Source organism: Theropithecus gelada, chromosome 11 (assembly GCF_003255815.1).
Source record: "Theropithecus gelada isolate Dixy chromosome 11, Tgel_1.0, whole genome shotgun sequence".
Lineage (NCBI taxonomy): Eukaryota > Metazoa > Chordata > Mammalia > Primates > Cercopithecidae > Theropithecus > Theropithecus gelada.
In genome coordinates, this window is record NC_037679.1 from 122,193,778 (window position 1) to 122,208,519 (window position 14,742).

A 14,742-nucleotide genomic window follows, 5' to 3' on the forward strand; every position below is an offset into this window, starting at 1 on the left:
GACGCTTTCCTGCTGGTTTCTGCTGATTTGTTACTTAAATGTGGGTAATAGTTTCCTGAATTCAGAGAGGAGTTCAAATAAAATTGCATCTAAGTTCATTTAACTGTAAAACTCTGTTTCTAATGATATCAGACATTAATGAATAATGATTTTAAACCAACAGATATTAACTGTATGTGTAATATATATTTAAACTCAATTTTTGTATTGCATATTCTGTAGCTTAAAAGGTACCATAAGGAGAAATAGTATAAATCAAATTTCAATTTCCCCATATAAATAATTTACTCAGTTTTATTTTTATTTTGTTTGTTTTTAATCTTCTCTTTTGACTACATTTGAGAGGGAATTTCTGGCTAGCACAGGATCCTTTTCAATTTGTTTCCGTATAATGTGCAGCAGATATACTTGATTAATGAACTGATTAGCAACTTCCTTAATTACTTTCCAGTGGTTTTTTTTCATTATTAAATGTTCAGTCTTTGAATAAGTATCTACCAATATACGCCATCACCATTTGATCAAATACAATATATCTGTGTTTTGTATTGTATTGAAACCGTCTAAAATAAAGCAAATATTTATATATCAAATAGGGAATTTGACAGCATTGTAAGTGATACACCACAATATTATAATGCATTATATAAAGTCTTTAGTTTACTTTTTCTTACATCTAATTTGTTTTGGTGGATAGCATTCAAAAAATAAAAGACAACCACTAAGTCATAGAATTTAAATGGCATATTTTAAATGACTTTGACAATTTATATATAATGTTGACATCTTATCTTTATATAAGGCTTTACAGTTTTTTAATTAATAAACTTTATTTCTTAGAGCAGTTTTAGTTTCACAAACTGAGTAGAAAGTACAGAGTTCCCATATAGTCCCTGTCCCCACACATGCCTTACATCCCCCACTACTAGAGTACATGGGTTACAGTTGATAAACCTACATTGACACATCATTACACACAAAGCTCATGGTTTACATGAGGGTTCACTCTTGATGTTATATATTCAATGGATTTTGACAAATGTATAATGACATATCCATCACTGTAGTACCTACAGAATAGTTTTATTGTCTGAGAAATTCTCTGTGCTCTGCCTATTCATCCTTTCCTCCCACCAATCCCTGTCAACCGCTGATCTTTTAACTGTCTTTATGGTCTTACCTTTCCCAGAATGTCATATAGTTAGAAGCACAGTGTGTAGCTTTTCGCAGATTGGCTTCTTTCACTTAGCAATATGTGTTTAAGTCTCTTCCTTGTCTTTTCAAGGCTTGATAGCTCATTATCTTTTAATGTTGAATAATATTCCATTGTCTGGTATATCATAGTTCATTTATCCACTCACCTTCTGATGATCTCACGGTTCTTTTCAAGTGTTGGTAATTATGAGTAAAGCTACTGCAAATATCCATGTGCAGATTTTGGTGTGGACGTAAGTTTTCAATTCATTGGTTAATTACCAAGGAGCATGATTATTGGATCATATGGTAAGAATTTATTTAGCTTTTGTATATTAAACTTGCATCCTGCAACTTTGTTATAATTGCTTATTAGTTCCAGGAGGGGTTTTTTTGTTGTTGTTGATTCTTTCAGATTTTCTACATGGTGTTTCTTATGTGAAAGACATTGTTTTAGATGTTGTGGATACAAAAATAAACACATAATCCATGTCTTCAAGGAGTTCATAATATATAGGGCAAAAGGTATAAGCAAATTATTACAATGTGGTTTGTGAATGGCTATAATATTGGTATAAATGAAGTGTGATGAGGCCTCAGAGAATAGGCAGCTAATATAATCTGGAATTTTCAGAGAAGGCTTTCCAGAGGAGGTTGAGTCTGAGTTGAATCTCCAGGGATGGACAGATGCTATCCAGGAGACCAACAAAAGGAAGATTATGTCTGGAAGAGGAAACAGCATGTTCAAAAACAAAGATGAGAGTGCTTTATCCACAGAGAAACTTCCCAGTGGTTTAATGTGCTAGACACTGAGATGCACCCCCAGATTCCTCTTCAAAGAGGATTTCCTATGCAGCTGCAGGAAGTATGGCCAGTAATTTATAGCTGTCAGCTCTTTTCCTGTCTATTCAGGTGCAGACAGCAGTCTTTTCCAAGGTCCTACTCTTACCAGGGCAATCTGCATCTGGTAAAGGAGAGAAGTCTGAATACAAATGCAGGGCAACTCTGATAGACATATCTATTCCAGAGCTTTCTGCTGAGTTGGCTGAAGTTCTGTTGTGTCTGTATTGCAGTTCAACTTCTCTCTCTGACCAATGCTGTTTCACTTCACTTCCTATCAAAGGTTTGATCCCTAATAAACGTCCTGCATGCTGAAATTCTTGTCTTGGCTTCTGCTTCCTGAGAATGCAGTACATGAATTTGGTACCAGGACTGGTCCAAGAGAGTAGGTGATGGGCTTTTGGCGTAAGTCATTCATTGCCTCCTGGCATTACTTGTGGTAAATGGAGCACAAACAACTATTATCACAAGGTAGTAATCAAATTGTGAACATTTTCACTGTTTGTGAACTGGCCAGATGAATCAGATGTATTTGAGATGTATGGGGAATAAAGTAGCGATAAAGATAAAGGAATTGGATGGCTATTGCTAAGCGGTATTGATGCTCTACACAAAGATAATGAAAAAATCAGAGTGAATAACAAGCAATTAAAAACCAAGTGAGTTTGTCAGAGGGCCCCTTTGATGGCATAAAAAAGCAGCTCTCATTTCCTGCAGGAGGAGGCTGGAGAAAGATGAAGACCAAGACTAGGACTTTATAGTCAGAGTAGCTGAACTTCAAAGATGGTTATATGCTAACCAAGCTAGATGGTCAACAATAAGCAAAGTTGAAATGCTAGGATTGCCGTGGAAGAAGGTTGAGGAAGGGAAAGGCTGAGGAAAATAAGCATGCTGGAATGAAAATACAAATAAGGCTGGAAGACTGAGAGGAATATGTTCCATGGGAAGGCCCAAAGGATATGCTATAATGAATGAGCTGGTGAAAGAAGCACTAGCAGCACTAAAAAGCAGAGTAGTGATACTCCTCTTTAGGCCAGAGGTCACTGTACAAGAGGCCATTACAAAACCTGACTCATTGATAACAAAGAAGTTGATAGAACCCTGGAAAAACAGAGGCCAGGTGTGGCATTTAACTGCCAGAAGCCAGGGATTTTAAATAATTGTGATCATCAACAAGGTCAGAATGGCAGCCCAGAAAGAACCACAGAATTATGGAACATATTAATAGAATTTGACAATGCTAGAGACAAAATAAATTGGTAGTGACAATGGAATCACTCAGCACGTACTGTTAGAAGAAATCAAGCACGAATAACAGAGTGACACTTTATTGTGTCATAATCCCTTGCCCAGTTTATGGGCCTGAGTCAATTTTCAGACCTGTATCTCATTCACTGAAATGTTTGAGTCTCCTGGGGATGGACCCTGTGATGCCATAGCAAGTGCACCTGGTAATGATTCCCTTAGTCCTTCTTCAAAGGGACCAAAGGAGATTTACTTGGTGATATGGTTTGGCTCTCTGTCCCCTCCCAAATCTTATCAGAAAATGTAATCCCTACATGTTGAGGGAGGAACCTGTAATCTCCATGTGTTGAGGGAGACAGGTGATTGGATCATGGGGGCAGTTTCCCCCATGCTGTTCTCATGAGATCTGATGGTTTCGTAAGGTAGTTTTCCCTGCTGTTGCTCTTTCTCTCTCCTGCTTCCTGTCAAGAAGGTGCCTGCTTCCCCTTCTGCCATAATTGTAAGTTTCCTGAGGCCTCTCCAGCTGTGCAGAACTGTGAGTCAATTAAACCTCTTTCCTTTATAAATTACCCAGTCTCAGGGGAGTTCTTTACAGCAGCATGAAAACGGACTAATACACTTGGTTAATGCGAACCAGCTAGACATTTAGTTGACACTGATACTAGGAGAACCACCACATCATCAGGGCCTTAATTTATACTTGGAGCATGTGAAGGCCAGTTTTAAAAATGGAATTCTGTCCAGGTTCAGCTTATATTGGGCCCACTGGTTGCAACAAGGACCACCTGACTTACAAAGCTCAAAATGTTAACTATCTCTTCCTGTACATAAAAAGTTTGCTAACCCCAGATCTAAAGGACACAGAAATGGTCATACGCATCCCCTAGATTCGCTTGTCTTCCTTCTGGAAAAAATAAGAGGAATGACTATAGACTTCCTCAAGCTCAACCAGGTAGTACTAGCCCTCCTGACAGTTATTATGCCAGATGTGGTATCTTTATTAGAGTGAATCAACATGGCCTTAGGTACATGGCCTGTGGTCTTCGGTTTGGTGAATGCATTCTTTTCCATCCCACTCAGATTACAGGATCAAATATCATTCAACATGCATTCACATGGAAAGAATAAATATACATTAACAAGGCAGCAGCAGCCGTGAAGTAGAGGAAGGACAGCGAAAGCATTTAAGGAACTGCATATGTAAAGAACCAGTGGTTATTCCCCTCTACATATCATCCTACTCCTCATTATAATAAAAGCCCTGAGTTTTAGCAGGCCACAAAGCTTCCCAGACAAAGAGCGCAGTTCAAAACTTACCCTGTAGCTATGGGTATGGCTATGTGGCCAAGTTCTAGCCAGTGAGATGTGAGAGTAAAATGTTTACCTTCTGTGTCCTGCTCTGATAAAGAAGAAGTATGCCTTTCACTTCCCCCTTTCCCTTTTCCTGCTAGTTAGAATGCAGACATAATGGCAGAAATTGGAGCACATATATTAGACCATGGGAAGGACGCATATCTTGAAAATGGGAGAATAACAAGATGTAAGGAAGTCAAGTAGTGTCTCCTTACATGGAGCCACTATATCCGCCCTGGATTGCCTAGGCTTATGCTTTTATGTGAGATTAAAAATAAGAACTTATCTTGTTTAAGTCACAATTATTTTGGAGTCTTTGTTAAAGGAGCTGAAACTAATGTTCTAACTAATGCAAGTGCTTACAAAAACAACTGAGCAAGGAGGTTGGATAGGTTGTGTGGAGGACAGATGATAACTTTGTTTTGGAACACATAAATTCTAATTTCTTGTGGGACATCTATGTACATATCTAGTAGGCAGCTATAAAATCTAGTCTTAACTGAAATCTATCCTTAGCTATTCTTAGATAATTCTGGACTGAATAATTAAAAAAAAAAACACCAAACTTTCATTGGATCATCAAATGTGAATATGGTAAATGGGTTTTGGGTGGGTATGTAGAATACATTAATGTAGATTGAGAAGCAAGTTTATGTAGAAGATACATGTGTATTCCAGAATTATTTACATTAAGGTGATATCATTTGTGATGAATAGAAAAGATTACCGGAGAATGCCTAAATCCAAGTGAGAAGAGAACAAAGGGTACAAACGTGCAGCATAGCTACAATGAAGAAGGTGAAAGGAGACTGTGAACTGCATAAAGAATAGTCTTAAAAGTCAGAAAATCAGGACAGAATAATTTTGTTGAAGTGAATACAAGAGTAAATTTCTATAGACAGTGACTTGCTCTCTCAAATGCATGTGTATTTTAGTGAATAAATATAATTAGGAGTTAAATATATCCCATAGCTATATGTAGTGATTATAAAGCATATTCATGTCACTACAGATGATTAACAATGGATATTTATGTTATTATAAATTTAGGGAAATGTTGCCTATGCAAGAGGTAATCATATGGTGATTAAGAATTGATAACATTTTCTTAGAAAGCAAAGAACATGGTGTTATTCATATTATTTTAATAGGATTCTTATAATCCATATTTTACTCAGGAGCTTAATTATCAAATATTTCCATAAGAGATTAACTTGTGGGTATCTTACAAACGTAATTGTACTAAAAATATGACTTCATTAAACTAAAAGCTAATTTTATTGCTACTTAATCTTTAGTGAAGGCATTATCAACATTTGTTAAATTGTATAACTTTGGTAGAAAATTATTAGGCAAATTATCTATGACTCTAGGGTTTAAGATACACATCTTAAGCAAACAGTCTAATAAGTGTATGAAACTAATACATAATATGTATAATAGGCAAAATAATGCATTAGCTCTTCGTGAATTTCCTTTTTCCCTTAAAAACACAGTGGGTTTGTAACTTACTACCAGAGGAAGATTTAGACAACTGCAGACTTAATACACTCTCTGACTTTATGTCCTTATAACTATGTCTTCAAACTTATAAAAATGTTATCAAATAAAAATTTGACTAGTCTTTTATTTATTTATATTTTAAATTGGAAACCAAATATTCTTGAATTGACAATATAACAAATTTACAGGCAGAGTTAGGCCCCAATAGAGATAATTTTCTTTCAGATGTTTGGGTAATTTTTTCTCAAAGTTAGGTTAAAGTTTGACATAAGAACACAAAATTCCCTTTTATCATTACGATCATGTGAAATCCCTAACCTAAAGAAAGAGGAAAAAGCAGGAGGACCTTCCACTACTCACATACAACACTTTACTTGTTCTTGTCAAGTTAAAAGAGTGATCAGGCTCTCAAGAGAGTGCTGCTTAGGGTTCAACTGTGTTCTTTCAAACTCCACTTTTCAAACTTTAGAGTTTTCTCATGATGTGTAAATTTTGTGGTGCACCAGAAATTTTGAAAAAGTTTAGTTCAAACTCAATTTATCTTAGTCGTAGTAGCTCTTGCCTGGCTTTCTGCCCAGAGTATTGCTTGCTACATCTGCAAAAGTGGTGGAGTAACTACTAAGGAAGCAATACAACAGTTTAATACAGTGTAAAGCCTAGCTTGCTTTTTGATTTTTTAATGTGTATCATAAAAAGTAGCATTTAGTTGGAGAAAATATTAACAAACCATGCATTCAACAAAGGTCTAATGTCCAGAATCTATAAGGAACTTAAATCAACAAGCGGAAAATGACCCCGTTAAAAGTGGGCAAACGACATGAACAGACACTTCTGAAAAGAAGACATACATGTGGTCAACTAACATATGAAAAAATACTCCAGATCACTAATCATCAGAGAAATGCAAATCAAACCCAAAATGAGATGCTATCTCACACCATTTAGAAGAGCTACTATTTAAAATAAAAAATAACAGATGTTGGTGAGGCTGCAGAGAAAGGGGAACTCTTATACACTCTTGGCAGAAATGTAAAGTAGTTCAGCCTCTGTTGAAAGCAGTTTGGAGATTTCTCAAAGAACTAAAAATGGAACTACCATTCAATCCAGAAATCCCATTACTGGGTTTATACCCCAAGGAAAATCATTCCACCAAAAGGACAAAGGCACTTGTATGCTCATTGCAGCACTATTCACAATAGCAAAGACATGGAATCAATCTAGGAGCCCAACCATGGTGGACTGGATAAAGAAAATGTGGTATATAATCACCATGGAATACTATGCTGCTATAAAAAAGAATGAAATCATATCCTTTGCAGCAACTTGGATGGAGCTGGAGGCCATTATCCTAAGTGAATTAATACAGAAACATAAAACTAAATACTGCATGTTCTCCCTTATAAGTGGGAGCTAAACAATGGGTATGCACAAACATAAAGATGGAAACAATAGACGCCAGAGACTACAATAAGAGGGAGGAAGTGGGGGAAGGGTTGAAAAACTATTTATTGGGTACTATGCTCACTACCTGGGTGATAAGTTCAATCATATCCCAAACCTCATCAGTGTGCATTATAGTCTTGTAACAAACCTGCACATGTATCCCCTGAATCTAGAGTAAAGGTTGAATTTTTCTTAAAGTAAAATTTAGCAGCCAGAGGTATGTTGTTTAATAAATGTTTAAAAATTATGTGAATATTTAGGTGTTTAAATTAATCCAGAATATAAAAAATATTCCAGCATAAATTTTTGTTTTTAGAAAGTTTAATTTCACAAATAAAAGTTATTTATTTATGTTTTTAAAGTATGTAATGAAGAGTAAAGGAAATAGAGTGGACACATGTACTTTCTATTGATAGTCACTACATTTTTTAGTTATTTGGAGATAATAGTTGAAGGCAATTTACCATATAAATTAATTTTATGAAATTATTGTAATGATTACACAGATGAAATCATGGCTTCTCTCCTCTTTCTGGCTTGGGCTTTATTTTCTGTATTAGGCTCTGAGATACTTGAAGCAATTTAATGGAGTGATTCTTGCCCAGTTGTGAGTTCAGCTAAACCAGGCAAGCCAATATGGCGACCAGTGACAATTTTCAAAGGAGTGAGAAGTTAGGGATCATGTGTCTCCTAGGTAATGGAGATTTCATAAATGGGTTATGTGCAGCACTGAATCCAAAGGAGACCTGATTAGAGAAAGGGCCAGAAAAGTGTTATTTAAAACTTTCACAGCTTACTCTTTAAATACTTTGTATATACACAATGTTACAAATAAATATTTGAAATACTTTTCTATTGGTTTAATGTGGGAAACTGAGTGGTGCATGAATCTGAGAGAACTGCACTTTGGAAGAGTAGGTCATATTCAACCTTACTCTGGCATGAGCATGGACACAGAATAAAGTAGTTATGGCTCATTTCCATTTTTATAAAAAGACAATTCATTTTCTAACATTTAATAAGAGGTTAGAAATACAGAATCTTTCTATCAGTTAAAACATTTGGGATTGCAAGTAACAGATACCCTAATTCAAACTAGGTTAAACAACAGAACGAATTGTTCACATAAATGAAAAGTCCCATGGAGATGAAGGAAACTTTAGAACTGATTTGATCAAAATTTCAGCTCCATTTCCCTGAATTATATCAATTTAGTTTTACTATCTGCATCTGCTTTGTCCTCAGACTGATTTCCTTTATAGTCACAAATTGGTTGTTAAAAGCAGGAGGGGTTACAGGTTTCATCACTTATAGAAAGTTCTTCCTGACAACTATCGAACAATTGTCCTGAGGTTTGTACTTGTTGGATAATCCCTGAAATAATTCGTATGATTAGGGTAATGCTATGATTGGCCTAGGTCAGGGTTGTGCCCACACAATAACTGTGCCAAGGAGGTTGGGGTAACTTTTAGCTTAGACCAATCAGGACTCACTCTTGGAAAAGCAATGGGGTCAATCTCATTGAACACAGCTGAAAGCTACACAATGGGGTAAGGGTAAAATGCATGTTTGAGTAACAAGTACCAGGTCCACTGTAGTATACTCTTGCACTCCCCAACCATTGTAGTTAGCATGTATCTTTCTTTCCTCCACTCCCTCTCTTTCACTCCACAATATGTGATATGGTTTGGCTCTGTGTCCCTACCCAAATCGCCTCTCCAATAGTTATACCCATGTGTTGAAGGAGGGACCTGTGATCCCCATGTGTCGAGAGAAGGAAGTGATTGGATTATGTTATCATGATAGTGAGCGAATTTTCATGAGATCTAATGACTTTATAAGTGTTCGACAGTTCCTCCTTCACATGCTCATGCTCTCTCTCACCTGCCACCATGTAAGATGTGCCTGCTTCTCCTTCTGCCATGATTGTAAGTTTCTTAAGGCCTCCCCAGCCGTGCAAAACTGTGAGTCAATTAAACCTCTTTCCTTTATAAATTACCCAGTGTTGGGAAGTTCTTTACAGCAGTGAGAAATTGGACTAATACAATACGTTAGGCTTACCTGGAGTTACCTTCCTTATGGTCTAGCAACTAATGACAAACATCTTCTCACAATAAATGCAAAAAGCAATGAAAAAGAAAGGTCAATATCACTGCAATAAAAACTCCCAATTACAAAGGGGACACAGGCTGGGCATGGTGGCTCATGCCTGTAATCCCAGCACTTTGGGAGGCTGAGGCGGGCAGATCACCAGAGCTTGGGAATTCAAGATCAGCCTGACCAACATGGAGAAACACTGTCTCTATGAAAAATACAAAATTAGCTGGGCATGGTGGCACATGCCTGTAATCTCAGCTACTCGAGAGACTGAGGCAGAATTGCTTGAATCCGGGAGGTGGAGATTGCGGTGAGCCGAGATCGAACCATTGCACTCCAGCCTGGGCAACAAGAGTGAAACTCTGTCTCAAAAAACAAAACAAAACAAAACAAAACAAAAAACAGAAAAAAAAAGGGGGACACAGTGGTTTCTGATCCCTGTCATATTCTATAGACAGGAATCATTAGAACTGCTGGTTGGCAGTGGTATGTGTTCTTTCAGCAGTTACTGTTTCCCTCTCTGTGTCCTCCACTGCCCAATCTGAGATGGTCATTGGGGAAGATCCTCTTTTTGGGAGGTTGCATCATTTTGCCAGCTCATTTCCTATTAGGTTGAGTTTAGATATTTGAGGATACTCCTAAGATTAAATAGTTACAGGTTATCATAAGTCAGCCTTGAGGTTTATTTAACAATATACTTTCCCTTAAATATTAGGTTTCAGAACTATTTGCTTCTTGTTATTTCTGTAGGCAAGTAACCGTGGCAGAGACCATGTCTAGGTCTGGTTTTTTTTTTTATCTTGGAATTTCTGTTTCCTAGTTATCCTTCATGTTCTGCTGGTCTAAATTTAGTTTAATAGCTTATCTTGATATCTTCATTGGGCATATTTAAAAAATGAACTTGCAGGGTAGAGGGAAAGGCAATAATGTTTTATTCCTTATCTCCATAATGGGCATGATGTCTCTAGTAATCGTCATAATGAATATGATTCTCCCCTTCGTTAAGCAGAACACTAAACTTTTCCACCTTTGACATGCTATGATTACTGAAATTTTAGACATTCAGGTTTAAAATTTGAAGGGTACTATTTCTAAGTGTGTAAGCTACAGGGTTTGCTAGCTTCCTATAACCTTGCTCATGTAAGGTAGGAGCCGTCTCTGAAATATATTATCCAATCTACATATGGTGAGCATCATTGATTCATTAATGAGAGTCTATTTTTAACTTCCATTACTTTAATTAACAAACCACTAATTTCACCCATTAAAACTTATTTTTAACATTCATTTTTTTGATTAGCAAGGTCTCAGGTAATGGCATATACTAATAAGCACTAATGGTGGCTACATTTGGAGTGCAGCTCTTCTGATTACCTATCAACCAAATATTCCTAGAGTATAAATTCTATATTATGGCAACTGACAATCATTAGAGGGTAGGGTAAATCTGGAAACACACATGTACATTTATATCACATTATATACACTAAAGTATTTTAAGGTGAAATATAATAATAACACATTCAAACTGACTTACTATTCAGTACCAGTAAGGATAAGTAGAAAAATCAAACTCTATATTAATTTGACTTAAAAGCTGCCATAACAGAAGAAACCAGTAGATTAAAAGGAAGGAGGCAGAAAAGTGTTTATTTGAAACTTTCACAGTTTACTCTTTATATCCTTCTTCTTATATACAAAGTTATAAATCTTTGCTTATTTGATCAGGGTTCCAGCTTTTTTATTTTCTTGGTTACAAGATGACTGCCCTCAGTAACAAGAACCACATGCTTTCTCATTTATCAAGGGAGAGAAAGGAGCCACATCCCACAATTTTGGGGCTAAAGTCCTGTAATTGGTGCTGATTTGCTCAACCCTGAACAACTTCTTGTGGCCAGGGGAACAACGTAGGTTGGGATTGGGTTATCTTAACTGAACTATGGTGATAAAGGTGAGGTTAATTTCACCTAAATTTCTTAGGTGTACTCTGCACAATGTGGGAAGAGTGGAATAAATGTTGGGATGGCAATGACAGTGTCCATTATAATCACTTTCAAAGCATATAAATATGTAACAACTATATTGTTAGTTGCAGTTAAACTAGATCTAAGAAGATGTAATTGTGTCTGACATCATTTTTTATGTTTGATTCTAGATAAGTTGTAAGTCCTCACCTGTTCCCTTTTGTACCATATCTGGATCTCAGCAACTTGATAAGAAAGCTTGCCCCGATCCAGATATGGTGCAAAATAGGTGTTTCCTATTTTGGTGCTGGTGGAAAATTCAAGCCATACAGTCCCTGCCCTGTGTGGGCTTTTTCACCCAAGCGCCATGTCCTAGCCATGAAAAAAATCCCAACAGCTTTTTCTCCTACTCTCTCAAGTCATTTTAAAACCGCTTAGGAAGTCTGCTGTACTCTTCCTAGAAAGCCTCATTATGTAAGTAAGAAACCTTTTTATACCCTGTTAGTGCATATGTGGTATGCTAAGTCTTGAAATATGAGCCAAACTTTGGGTGAGGGTTCATCTCATTTCTGTGGGTGACTGCAACAGCACATAAACTTCAAGGTAGTCAGTTTAAATTCCTGCAACCTACCTGCTGTGGTCTGAATGTTTTTGTCCCCCCACAATTCATATGTTAAAATTAATCACCAATGAGATAGTATTAGGAGGTGGGGCCTTTGGGAGGTGATTAAGTCATGAGGACAGATGCCTCATGACTAGGATTAGTGCCCTTATAAAAGAGGCTCCAGAGAGCCGCCCCGTCTCTTCCACCACATGAGGACACAGTTAGAAGGCACAATCTGTGACCCAGAAAGAGCCCCACTAGACATCCAATCTGCTGGTGTCTTAATCTCGGACTTCTTAGACTCCAGACCTGGGAGAAATAAATTTGCATTCATAAGCTACCCAGTATATATATTTTTTTATAGCAGCCTCAACAAACTAAGATACCATCATTGTAGTGTTTCATTATTCTTATCACCAAGTGCCCAATCTTCCTCTTGATAATTAGAGTCAGAAACCTGGAATATATCTTCAGTTCTTTCTTCTTCTTCCTTTTTTTTTTTTTTTTTTTTTAAGACAGGGTCTTGCTCTGTCATCCAGCTGGAGTGCAGTGGCACAATCACGGCTCACTGCAGCCTCAACCTCCCAGGCTCAAGTGATCCTCCTACCTTGCTGGGATTACAGGTATAAGCCACCGTGCCTGGCTTCTTTCCTCTTTTTTTTTTGCCCATGTGCCTTTACAATCCTTTCTGCCAATTCCATGGCTAACATCTTGGCTCAGGCAGTCATTAATTCCTCATTTTATTTTATGTCTTCTAACTGGTTTATTTGTTTTTCTAGTCTTGGCCCCATCTTTCCTACCCAATAATCCTTCCTCTACACTGCTGCTGAAGTAATTCTTCTCCAAACTTGCTTAACTAATCCAGCAATTTCCCACTACCTTCAGGATACAGTTCAAACTCCTTAACACGGTTTACAAAACTCCTCATCATCTTGCCATCTACATTTCCCATTTCTCCTGCTGCATACCTACATACCACAATGTTTGCTTCTATGGTATGCTCACCTGCAAAATATACTTACCTCCACAGTTCATAGACAAGGAAATATATACAAAGGTATATATTCCTTTTTCTGGAGCATACTCACGTCTTTCATTAGCTTGGTCGATTCCAATGTATTCTTCAGGACTAATTTTGAGCTTTGATAAATTCTATGAGAAGTACTTCCTGTTTAACCTAAGCTGAGTGAGGTGTTTTCTCCACATTTTAGCAATAAACTTTATTTCAGTGTTTATTATCACTGTAATATCTGATTTTATTGTATATTTTTCTACATGTGATTCTCTTAAGGGCAGGCACCATATTTTTCATCTCAGAAGGTCACAAACTATTAGAAAAATGGGCTTGCAGATACATGTACAGCAAAGAATAATAATTCAAGATGGCTCATGGAAAAAGTATTCTGAAAAGTAAGAGAGACATATGTTCTAGAAGAGACAAGAAAAGGCACAATAGAGAAATTAGAGCCCTCATACATTGCTGGTGAGAAAGTAAAACGGTACAGCCACTTTGGAAAACAGTCTGGTAGTTCCACAAGGGGTTAAACATAGAGTTACCATGTGACTCCACAATTCCACTCTTAGGTATATATCCAAGAGAAATGAGAACATATGTTGACATGAAAACTTGTACATGAATGTCAACAGAAGCATTATTCATAATATTCAAAAAGTAGAAACAACCCAACTGATGAAGGGATAAATGAACTTTGAAAACATGCTAAGTGAAAGAAGCCAGTCACAAAAGACCACACATTGCATGATTCCATTTATATGAAATGTTCAGGACAGACAAATGCATACAGACAGAAAGTGGATTACTGGTTGCCAGGGCTGGGGAGAAGAGGGAGAAGCTTGGGAGAAGTTGGGGCCAAAGGGTATGAGGTTTCTTTTTGGGTTGTGAAAATACTCTAAACTTGATTGTGGTAAAGCATGCACAACTCTGTGAATATACTAAAATCATTGAATTGTATAGTTTATAAGGAGAAAGAGATTACTCTGGGGAAGGGAGAAAGATTTCATGGAGTTGGTAGGATTTGAATTCACTGATAAACAAGTGATATAAAAAGCAAAGTGATGTGCTGTAGTGACTAAACAAGTCCTTCTGTTGGGCAGATCTGGCTTTAAATCCACTTGGTCAATTTACACTTCCTAAATCTTTAACCTCATCTAAAGTGTAAATATATTAATATACCTACTTTGTAAAATTATTATGGTAAGTTATATAAGGGATTTAAAATATTTAGTCTAATGCCAGGCACATAGCAAATATTAATAAGAAATATTAGTTACTCTTAATATTATAAATCTGTTTAGTGTTGAATGGGACACAGTGAACATGTAGATACATCAATGGGAAGGAACTCTCAGAAACTTACCTCGTTTCCAGCAGAAAGAGATATGAGAGACAAAATAATATAAATGTAACTTTATTAAGTTTAAGAAATATTTATTGAATACCTTTTTCCTAACTACTAGACACTTTGCTAGACTGCTGGA